Consider the following 12,619-nt stretch of genomic DNA (forward strand, 5'->3'; position numbering starts at 1 on the left):
TAAACCGGTCCGAGCACATAGTTATACATATATAGATATATATAGGAAAACCCAAAAGAAAACCCAAAAATACAGAGTCACAAAACCTGAATCTCTAAGATCACCTCTAAGAGGAATAAATACAACATATATATAATAGGTGGAGATATTAAGTATCTAAACAAATACATATAACTAAAATAAACTCAAGGTAAAGATCTTCGCAACATCAGAAGCTTCCAGCATGCTTCAGCGAGGTACCGCCTGCCCTGCATCTGAAAACCACAAAACCCACATGGGTGAGAACCGGAGGTTCTCAGCATGGTAACAGTGCCCACATATCTAACATATAATGTCCTGGGAAAGCCGGAGGCAATCCTAGAACTTCCAACAGATAAATAAAGCTTAAAACATAACTAAACCATAAAGAGAAAACAAGAAACTAGCCTAGGATCTTCAGAGCTATCTAAAACTCCCCTTTTTAAAACATTCACTTACCAAACTCATTCAAAACCAAACCTAAGCCACACCAAGTTCCAATATACTTCATAACATACCTTTTGTGCCACAAATCACCCTTTTACACCAATCAAAACTCAACCATTCACATCAAGCATATTCCAACTTCTCAATCCAATCCACAACTCAATAATTCAATCTCAACACACATTCAACATTCATATTTCAACAACATACAAAACACTCCATTTCACTAACCATCAAACATACACCAAGGCATACATATCTTGTATGCCATATCTCATCAAAACTCCAAAATCAATAACCACATACACAATAATACAATCCATCTCAACCCATTCAACTCATGTCCATCAACAGAGTCTCACCATTATCATCCATCACGCACATTAACCCACATCACATACAACTTTCACATATTGTACCAACAATTATTACCATTCACAATTACCCAACCACTACTCAAATACTCATCTCAAACCAATAATCACATAATCATATAATAATTTCAACAACCAATTAACCATCATCACAAATTCAATTCCTATCCTATGGGTCGCTAGCCTAAGTTTTCACACCACATTACATTTTAGATACAGGAAACCGAAACCATACCTTGGCCGATTCCCCGCTCAACCCGGAATACTTTCAATTTCACTTTTCCTCAAGCTCTTGGGGCTCCAACACCACCAAACTCAGATTTTCAGCACCACAACTCCACTTCCAAGCCTTTCCAAGACTTCAATCAAGCTCCAATTTGACAATTTCAACTCTAATTCAACATAAACTCAACTAGTTCATACAATTGAATAATTTTAACACTAGGGCACATGAAATTGGACAACCACAAGGGTTTAGAACTTCCTTACCTTTACCTACTGATCCTTGAGCAATGCCCACAAGGAATCAAGTCTAGTGAACCCCTAAAACATGAAAATCAACAAGGAATTGAGTTCCTCGAACCTTAAACCCGAAATTGATATACCAGCAGAAATAGAGCTAGGAAAACGCAACTTACTTACAGTTTTGTTTGGATAGAATTGAAGAGCTCGATGAGCCCGATGCGTGGCCGTAAACGGCTCGTCATTCGGCGGAGCTCTGGATCAAAATTTATGATCAATTGAAGATAACCAAGGGTTTATGTTTCATGGAGTGCTCTTCCTCCTCTTCTCCAAATGCTTCCTTTGGGACATGTGCTTTAACAATAGGACAAGTTGTGGAGAAAAGTACCTTTGGGAACTGCATTCCTTTGCCCTTCTGAGCACTAATCACAAGGACCTCTATTTCTTTGTCATGTGTTCCATTATTCTTGTATCTGTAGGGAATGTATCTGTTCATTTACAAAAATCTAAATCAGCTTAATTCAATCACCAACCAAAAAGTCCAACAATAATAATAAAGCCAATTTTGAGAAAGACCCATTTTAGAGAAGCTTCTAAATTCCAAAACTTGGCTTCAAATTTCAACTGCATGAATCAAAAGTCTAAACTTTACCCCACAAACGTTAACACCCCCCCCAAACCACCCATTTTGAGTAAACCCCATTTGAGAGAAGCTTCTAAATTTCAAAACTTTCCCATCAACTTCAATTTGAGGATCTAAAATTCCAAACTTTAACCTCAAATAAAAAACCCCAAACATGAAAAGGATAAAAATTCAAAGGGGGGAAGAAAAATAGAGAAAGAAAGAAGACACACCCTACAACAAGGCAACAAGAGAAAGAAAGAAAGAGAGAGAAACATTAAAGAGAGAGTAGGGTAGAATAATAATGGAAGGTGAAAGAAAGAAAGAGGAAAAAAGGAAACAGAAAAAATGAACAAGAATGGAAGAGGGAGTTAGGGGGTGTTGGAAGTGGCTAATCTCACAGGTCTGAAAATCCTTACAACAACCCCAATTGGCTTCTATTTCTATCTATTGCACCAGATCTATGTATCTAACAAACCAAGAGCTAAGAAAAATGATCATAAGCAGAAAGAAAAATATAAAAATATATATAAACATAAATTAAAAAAAAGGGCTCATATAGAAAGGAAAAAGTCAAAATAAGAAGTAAAGAAAGACAAGTGGAACTTCTTGTTTGCAGAACAACAGAGATACAAAGAGGAAAAATAAAACCTCTATATCTCTAGAAGTGAATCACAAAAAAAATCAAATCTTAACATGCCAAAGCCACAAATAGATGAGAATCTAGGGAGAACCTTGAGAGCACCATCACTTGTAGTTGAAAACTGGTCTTTGAGTTGAGTATCTATAACAAAATGCAGTTCAGAACCCGAAGATATTTCATTTCCCACTGGAGGACTACCCTGTGATGTGGTAACTCGATTTTGATCCTACATTTTATTCAAGCAGCATGTATATAGTTATAATGCGATCATTAATTCATAACAGGAAATCATTTATCCACCAATCATTAATCTTCCACAAAAATTCTTTACTCCATGTGAAAATACTTCCAAAAATTAATCAGTAATGAAAGCTTCTGCATTCTCTAAAAGGGAGGAAAGCAAAGCAGGTTCCTGCTCCTAATAAATTGTTTCTTGGGGCAAATTATTTAAATTTTACACTATCGTGAAGGAATGAAACCCATGTATATTTGACATTTGAAAACAGAAAAACTGTAACATTAGAGTCCTATGTTTCCCATCATTTTGTCAAAACTCTGCTACCATTGACAATTTCAACTTCCACATGAACATGAGACTATGATAATATGTATAATTATCTATTATTGTTTCCATCAAAGGCCAAAATAAGGATATAGTAGGAGAGCTGAATCACAAAAATAAATTCTTTATATTCTCACCAGCAAATGAGGTCATCGAAGGAGAGGTGATTGGGAACGGTGAGAATGAAGACAAGAGAAGAGCGAGAGCTAGGGCTTGGGATCGAGGAATGAGAGGAGCTCTGGAACAAGTGGAGAACCCCTCTTTGCTCCATGAATTTAGGGCTTGAATCTTCATCGTTCTCGGAGAAGATGGATTCAGGGTCCAGAGGCTGCTCCGAGTCGACCGAGTGAACTCGGAGGAAGTCACCACCAGAGAGACTTGCGATGGATGGCTTGCGACGGATGGTGTGTGATGAGGGAGTCACCACCAGAGAGAATCACCGCCGAAGGAGCAGCGATAGTGGGAGTGCCAGAAGAGAGAGTGACGACGGAGGCATCGCGAGCCCCGGCGATGTTCTTCGGAGGGCTGGGATTCTTCGCGGAGTGCTGGGGTGAGGACTGGGGTTCTTCGAAGATTTTAGGGTTCTGGCCTTCTGGGTTCTTTGAAGAGAAAGTGGGTTTTGAATGATGAAGGAGATAAGCAGCGTTTTGAATGAGGAAGTAAATAAAACTGAGCGTTTTATTTTGTACGAGGACCTTTTGGCCACGCTTTTGAAGCGTGCTAAAATAGTTGTAAGAAACGGACACGCTTTTAAAACGTCACTATAACGAAACCTTGTTGTCACGCTTTCAAAATGTCCTTGTTTCTATCTATGGCCACGCTTTTGAAGCGTCGCAGAAAAAAACGTGGCCATATCTTAGCTCAATTGCCACCCTTACAAAAGCGTGGCCATAGACCCTTTTCGCCACGCTTTTTAAGCGTAGCAAGAAAAAACATGGCCAAATCTCTAATCAATCGCCACCCTCGTAAAAGCGTGGCCATTGACCACTTTTGGCCACGCTTTTAAAGCGTGACAAAAAAAGCGTAGCCATAGACCTTTTTTTGTAGTGTTGACAGAAATACTGTTAGTGGAAAACCAAATTACATTATAAAATATATTCGATGAGTATTATTACTTAACCGCGCCTACGCGCGGGTCATTTGCTAGTAAATGATGATGGTTGCAAAGCATCATTAAGCAACTAATTACACAAAATTACACAACAAATGGAAACATCCCATTCAATGAAGATATTCATGCTTCCCTTTTTGGCTCCGGGTCATCAAATCCCCATGGTTCATGTGGCACAACTCCTTTCCTCACGTGGCCATCACGTGACCATCCTCACCACCCCTTCCAATGCCCACCTCTTGGCGGAGGCGGACAAGACCATCACTGTTACCATCCACACCCTCCACTTCCCCTCCGACCAAGTAGGCTTCCCTCTCGGCGTCGAAAACCTCTCAGCCGCTGACAACACCACCGCTAGCAAGATCTACTCGGCGGCGCACCTCATCCGATCGGAAGTGGAGTCCTTCATGAAGCAATCGCCACCGGATGTGTTCATCCCGGACACCATGTACACGTGGAGTAGAGACGTCGCGAACCGCCTGGGAATCCCCAGGGTGATCTTCAACACTTCCTTCATCTTCCACGTTGCCGTTATGGAAGCCATTAGATCTCACCCCGAAATCCTCGTTGATTGCAATGACACTGCTCCTTATGCCATCCCTGGCCTCCTTCAACCCATCACCTTCTCTGTGAAGCCCTCACCGGGATACCTTCAACACATGGAGTCCATGGTTGACTCCGAAAGTGACAGCCTCGGAGTCATCGTGAACAGCTTCAAGGAGCTCGACGGCGATTACACCCAACGCTACGAGATCATCACCGGTCGGAAAGTGTGGCAGCTTGGTCCTACTTTCCTCATGGTGCAGAAAACACTACCACTTGGGCAGCGAAGTAGCGATGCTAGCGAAGGTGAAAACGAGTGCTTGAGATGGCTTTCTATGAAAAAGGAGGGTTCCGTGGTCTATGCTTGCTTTGGCAGCTTGCTTCATCTGCCAGACAAGAAGCTTTTCGAGATAGCGGCAGGCCTCGAGGCTTCGGGACACCAGTTTGTTTGGGTGGTGCGTAGGAACAAAAGAAAGAAAGGTGATGAAGATGAAACAGAGGAGAAGTGGTTACCGGATAGGTTTGAAGAGAGGATGAAGAAGGAAGAGAGAGGGATGGTGATAAGAGGGTGGGCGCCACAGGCGTTTATCTTGAAGCATGTTGCTGTGGGAGGTTTTTTGACACACTGTGGGGCGAGCTCTGTGATAGAAGTGGTGAGTGCGGGGGTGGTGACCATAACGATGCCGACAATTACGGACCAATTCTCCAACGAGAAACTGATGAGCCAGGTGCATGGCGTCGGGGTGGAGGTGGGTAGAGCTGAGTGGAGCTTATCGTCGTTCGATGAGAAGAAGAGAGTAGTGAGTGCGAAGATGATAGAGAAAGCGGTGAGGAAGGTGATGGACGGTGGAGACGAGGCGGAGAAGATGAAGAAGAAGGCGAAGGAGATGAAAGAGAAGGCTCTGAGAGCGGTTGAAGAAGGTGGATCCTCGCAACATAGTTTGTTGGAAATGATTCAACAACTTGAGAGGCTTACGTCCTCCGCTTCTGCTTCCACCATCCTTTAAAACTGAGAGAAAAATCATTTCAAAAAGTGAGAAATCACACTTTACTCTCTAAAATAAAAATTTAAAAGAGAAAGTCTAAGGGGCCAACAAATTTTAGGGTTTTTAGTCATCAATTAGTCATCAATGATGTTTTAATGGTGTGAGATTGTATCTAATGATGTAGAATCATTCAATTTTCTTTTGATAGTTAAGTGCTGGTCAGAATTTAACAAAAGTGCTGTCCCCATAACACTCCTCAATTTAAAATTTAAAAGATCTACATTTTTGTTTAATGTTGTCCTTTATCCTTAAAAAATAATATAATGTGATTGTTGTGCAAATACGTAACTCTCACGGGCTAATATATAATATATACAAATAATGACACTAATCATGGAATTTGATAGCACAATAGAAATAGTGAAAGACGAGTTAAGCCCCATTTTGGTTCCTGATATTGGTGAGTTGCACTGATTTAGTCTTCCAAATCCCAATTGCACAAAATTAGTTCCCCAGATTTGAAAAAATGCACCAAGTTAGTCCTTAGCCTATTTTCCGTCACCGGAGGACTGACGCCGTTAGTGACGTGGCCAAATATTGCCACGTTGGACACACTAACAGTTAGATGACGTGGCTTAAAATATGATTTGCTCCAATTTAGTCCTTATCCCACTTTCAAAACCTAAATTCATGCTGTGACTTCATCATCATCTTCTTCTTCCCGTTTCTCTCTGGTTCTTCATCTCCTACTCCCTTCCGAGTTTACCATCATGATTGCAAGTGGGAGTCGTTCCATGCGGTCAAACACAGGGAGTTCCAGTCGAAGTAGAGCATCGGGTGTTCTACAGTGGTGTGGGTGTGGGTGCCGCCCTGTTCTTCGGTGGTCCACAATAGAGGCTAACCCTAACAAGCCATTTTTTGGGTGCCCTAACTACAATATTAATGATAAGAGGTGGTGTGGTTTTTTGTCTGGGCTGACATTGGAGAAGAAGACCTCAGAGGAAGGGTAATTTCTACTGTGGATGGTGACCAAGTTAGGGTGGATTTGGCTTGGAGAATTGGGAAGATAGAGGCTGAAGTTAGAACCCAAAAAATGTACATTTTAGTTTTGGCTTTGTTTATAGTAGTTGTTGTTGGTTTTATGTTGGTAGTTAAAGCTTGAAGATGAGTTTGTGTTACTGTGTTCAGGGTTAATGTGTAGTAGAAGAGAGAAAAATTCTCCTTCTCAAATTTCCTAATTGTTTTCTGTCATTCAATGACATTGTTGAAAAAAATTGCAAAAAAGAAATCTGAAGTAGCATAATTGAAGCTGGAACAAATTGTCATAATCATAACAAGCATATCAATAAGTTTTAACAAAAGTAACAATAATCCTGCCATATTAATGACAACTCTCCCAGACAAGTAAAGAGTAGTTCTAATTCCAAAATACACCCTAGCTAAAGGACACAGAGTGCCATCATTGTCATACTGTATTCAAATATATTAAAAGTCTACTGCCTTAAATTCAGCCCACAAAACAAAAAGTATGATTCACAAAAACATTCACAGTTTCATCCAAAATAGGCTGCACAGATTAGGTACATCTTCATTTCTTCTTCCTTGGTGGCTTGAAGCCAGGTGTTGGGACAAATTTCAGGAAGTTAGTCAGTCTGAAAGATGTGACTGAGCTTGCTCCTTGTAGTGGATCCATAGTGACTGATCCTGATAGTGGTGTGGAGGACCTCCTTCTGGTCTGCAACTTGGATGGCCTCGCAGGTTGATCCTGTTTCAGTAGGACATAAATTTAGTTGAATGTGCACAACAATTTTAAATATGAGTTGTGAAACTAAATGCGACTACCTCTTGACTTTGTTGGGATTGTTGTGCATCGGAATAGTTTGGCTGAAAGAGGTCGATTTCAACCACCTGGGCATCAACTGGTGCAGGTGACTGAGTAGGGGCTTCTGGAGCAGCTTGAGAAGGTGCTTCTGGAGGAGCCTGAGCAGGTGCATCTGGAGGAGTTTGAGTAGGTGCTTGAACAACATTTCCTTCAGCATTGGCCTTTTTCTTAGTAGTAGCGGCAGCTGCAGCTGCATCAGCACGAGCTTGAGCAACATCAGCTGCTCTCTTTTTTGGGTTTAGTTTTATGGGTAACTGTAGGAGTATTTCTAACAGGCTTTGCAGTAGTAGCTTGGCTAGGATTAGAGTTGGATGTGGTAGTGGGATTATTTTTTTGGAGTGTTGGGTTATTAGCACCAGGATCTGTTGGTTCTCTGCTCTTAGGTAGTGAGGTATTATGCATTGGTTCATTGTTGTTGGTGAATGGAGTCTCATCAGCAGGGGCAGTGGGTATATTAGTTTGGTTTGGGATCTTTTCTTATAGGGGTTCACTTTCAGGTTCATCAATAACCTCTCTCAAATCATCATGGTCACCCTCAACATACACCACAATCTCATTTCCCTCAAGAATTTCTGGTGTTGAAACTGCATGCTCAAAGTAAACATCAACCAGCTCATCACTCTTTTCACCCATGAAACACATCTCTCTCAACTCATCATCACAATTCAGAGCTCTTAACCCACTATCTAAACTCCTCCTGGGAACATGCCACCAATATTCTCCTATCCTATCATATCCTAGTTCTTTATAATAATTTCTCACCCAAAAAAATCTAAAGTATCTACATCAATGTCACCAACGCATGCCTTCTTATCATGAGAATATATAGTCATAGTGGAACATAATATCTAAGTGCACATCCATCTGCATGATTCAAAAAAATTTCTTTTCAGCAAGAGTTCCATACAATGATCCCTTTAAGATAGTTTTCATCAACTACATTCATACATGATAGAGAGATATATCAAAATAAAACACATTTATCCACCATCGGAACAGAGCATGAAGACAAACCCCAAAAAAATAGTGGCAGACAACATCGAAATAAAATTCTAGCCCAAATTTCACTACAAACCTTATGGAAAAACAATATACAAAGCAATAAACTATGATCAACAACCATCAACGCATTTCCTAAAATTTGAAAAAATAAAATTTTAAAATCTTCACTAACCTCGGTGACAGAATAGAAGCTCCTTGTAGCGGCAAAGTACCTCCTCAGACAACTGTACAGTGTGCACTCGTGATCCAGCAGTCTCCGGGAATTCTATTGCAGTTACTCGTTCCTATTTTGAGTCACTAATGGAAGAGAGACGTTTTTCCACTGCGTCACTCATGGAGGAGTTGAAGACGAAGAGTGGAGAAAAAAAAGGGATATACAAACGTTTTTTTCTCCATCGCATACAAACGACGTCGCTCAAAGGGGTTTTTTAGCACCAAATTAGAAACGACGCCGTTTCTTAGTGTCCAGCGTGGCAATATTTGGCCACGTCACTAACGGCGTCAGTCCTCCGGTGACGGAAAATAGGCTAAAGACTAACGTGGTGCATTTTTTCGAATTTGGGGGACTAATTTAGTGCAATTGGAATCTGGAGGACTAAATCAGTACAACTCGTCAATCTCGAAGACCAAAATGGGACTTAACTCAGTGAAAGACTGAAAGTCAAAATTAAGATGACGAGGATAAAGGTGGTGACGTTAGAAGGGGTGGCAAATAATGGTGGTAGTAGTTAGACATTTTGTTGCACATAGTTTTGTTTGTGAGAATTTAAAATTCACAAATTATAAATAAAGTTATCACTAAATTTATATGATTAGTTTGATGAAATTTCTTTGAAGCTTCCAAAATAGGATCCGCAACAACCCGACCACCATAGTATTTTTTTTTTAAATTAAAGATTCCTTTACCTTTGGTATTGATCAATGTTTTAAAAGATAGGATCAGTCGTCAAATTGTTTCAGTCATATTGATTTAATATTTTATTGGTCTTTAATTAAAAAAACTATTTTATAATATAACTACCATAAATTTATTTTTATGGTTTAACCTGAAAATTAAATTTGTTTCTAATTTTTTTTAATTAAATTCGTTCCTAAAGTTAAACTTATTTTTAAAATCGATCTTTCTCTAATTTTTAGACAAAAGAAATTCTTATACAAAAGTACACTTTCTTTTAGTTTTTTCATAAATTTACTATTTTTGTACCTTCAAATTTCAGACAACCTCAAATCCAAATAATTTCAGACAATAATAACTGATCATTTATACAATTAACAAGAAGAAGAACAACAAGAAGAATTAACAACAACAAAAATAACAAAGTACTAATAAAGGGTAAAGAGGTAGAATTAGTAATGCCAAGAATAATTAACGAAGGTTGAAGAAGAAGAATCAGCAACAAGAAGAACAACAACTAATTGAGGTTGAAGAAGAAGAATCAGCAACAAGTAACAACAAAAATCGTTATCAGAGACTCAGAGCACAACGACGAAAAGTTGGAGAACAGAGCTTGAGAAGAGAACGATGAAGACAAGGCAATGAGCACAACGGAGGAAGACCACGGTAGGAACGAGCGCGACAATCAGCTGAAGAAGAAATGAACGGTGGACAGCGCCGCTGCACCCTCCTCCTTCTTCCTCTCTTCCCTCGTCCTTCGATTCTTTATTGCTGTGAGGTCCTTCTCTTTCTCAACCTCTGTAACGATTCATCTTATAGCACATCATGACCAATGCTAGCCATCAGGCGCTACTTCATGACTTTCCTTAGAAACTCTAGACCTTATATTAAATATATATATATATATATATATATATATATATATATATACATATATATATATATATACATATATATATATATATATATATATATATATATATGAGCCTATAAAGCTAGTCCAGATCGCGTGTTCGATAGATATATTGGACTAGGTAATAGTTAAATAGATAATATCTACATGAAGTATAGAAAACACATAAAAACATAGTAATGTCATACACATATGCCCAAAGGCTCATTTAGTAGATCATAGTTAACACTGGGTTACGTCATTGCTTATTCGTGTAAATATTTACAGACTCCATTATTTATATTAATAGGCCCCGACTCACAAGAGACACCTTAGTCTGGGACCCATTTTAACTTATTTATATGGGTATTTATAAAAGCACCCAGCCTTCTAAAAGTTTATACAGAGCAATGGCAAAGACTACTACTATTACTGCTACGATTACTGCTGCTGCTCATGCATATCTTGGTAGCTGAAGGCAAAGCCATGTGCATTCTGGCAACTAACAATAATCACAGAGCTTGACACCATAGTATGCTAACAGTTGGAGGAACATGTTTCAACATAAAGTGGGTATCCTCACATCTTATGGTTCTGGTTTTGTTGGAGCAGAAAATCCTTCAACCCATATAATCTCTTAGCATGGTTCTGGTTCTGTCGAAGTAGACACTCCTCTCCAGATAATCTCTTAGCACCTTGGGATTTACAATTTTTTTTTCCGCGGCCTTTTCAAATAAACATTATCTCTAAGGGATTTATCTGCCCTTTTCTTTTATAAAAACTTGTGCCCCGTCTCTTCTCTTTAAATCTCTCAGCATTTCTCACATTTACTATTTTGCCCTTGATACTTTTATATATTTCTAATTTTGGCCTTGTGTACATAACTTCTCTTTTTACCCTTTTTTTAGGCTTTTAGTGGCGTTTTTATCACTAATATTACTACTTTACCATTTTATCCTCATATCCTTCCTAACATATCTTTTTATCCTTCATTAAGTTAATTAAACCATTTTTATATTTATTTTATGCCTAAATTACCATTTTAACCCTAAGTGCTCTAGTTTTTCTGTCTAATCTTATTTAGTGTTAAAACTTACCGAATTAATCCTAATATTTTTTTATGACCCAATTATCTCTAATATTTTTATTAAATACCAATTTTACCCCTAGAGACCTAAAATACCATTTTACTTTTTATTATCTTATTTACTTGTTTTAGTTATCACTTTTTACCGTTTTACTTCTAACTTTTACTACAGTTTTTATTTAGGCCCGAAACTTTATTTTAATTATAATTTTGATCCAAATAAATTATATAATTAATGTTTTATCCCTTATGACACTAGCTCAGAATTTTACTGATCTTTCAATTAAATTATATTTTTAACCCTCTTTTTACCCGAAAATAATCATAACATCTGTTTTATTCTTACCTACTTGTTTCATAGGATTAAAAATACTTTTCCTAACTTCTTTTAACACCTGAGCATGTTGCTTTTCAGGTTTTTAGGTGCTGAAATTTTCAGAAACATAGTTTTATATATTTATCCACTTTTAGTGATGTTTAAAGCTTAAAACTTAAACCCCCAAGTGTTCCATCAATTTTTGGCTGTCCCATACATTTTTCAGAGGTAAATAAGCTTTATATATCACTCAAATAATAGTTTAAAAGTAAAAAAACATCACTGAATTTCTAAAATTAAAAATCAAGCACAAAATCACCACAAAGTAGTTTATATGAACTCCGAATCAAGCACAAACATATTCTAACTATTCCTAACCCTTACCTCTCATTTAATTCAGTCACCAGACCTCTCAAACACTAGAAAATGATCTCACAAAGGCTGGAACACATGTGAGTATGGTGCAGGTTTTGTTTGGCCAAAAGCGTCGCAAAAGTGTTAGAATTAACCACTTTGAGCTTGAATTTCTCTAGCTCCTTAGGTGTGCTCTATATGGGCTTCAAGAGGAATTTTATATATTGAAAGAGAGCAAAAATTCATTATGGTCACTTCTAGAAAAATTGAAAAGAATGGAAAAGGAGCAATAGCTTACCTTGCTAAAATTTTGGTAAAAACGCAAGAATTAGTGAAAACGGACAAGGAATTGTGTTTATATGGCTTTGATTCTTGATGAATACATGAAGATCAATGGAAGAACTATTGGAATCAAGGCTCAAA

At 38.3% G+C, this 12,619-nt stretch overlaps 2 pseudogenes across 1 annotated transcript in view; one reads left to right on the plus strand and one right to left on the minus strand.

The window, feature by feature from the left end:
- LOC107615098 (UDP-glucosyl transferase 73CC6 pseudogene) overlaps positions 1-5,789 on the plus strand; it is a 70,245-nt pseudogene extending 64,456 nt beyond the window's left edge. The window contains exon 2 of the transcript XR_015899581.1: positions 4,276-5,789. The product of XR_015899581.1 is annotated as a UDP-glucosyl transferase 73CC6 pseudogene (transcript). The remainder of the gene's footprint in view (positions 1-4,275) is intronic.
- On the minus strand, positions 1,576-4,020 carry LOC148543883 (uncharacterized; annotated as a pseudogene).
- Positions 5,790-12,619: the final 6,830 nt, after the last annotated feature.

This window comes from Arachis ipaensis, chromosome B9 (genome assembly GCF_059453495.1).
Source record: "Arachis ipaensis isolate K30076 ecotype BB chromosome B9, ASM5945349v1, whole genome shotgun sequence".
In the NCBI taxonomy this organism is placed as follows: Eukaryota; Viridiplantae; Streptophyta; class Magnoliopsida; order Fabales; family Fabaceae; genus Arachis; species Arachis ipaensis.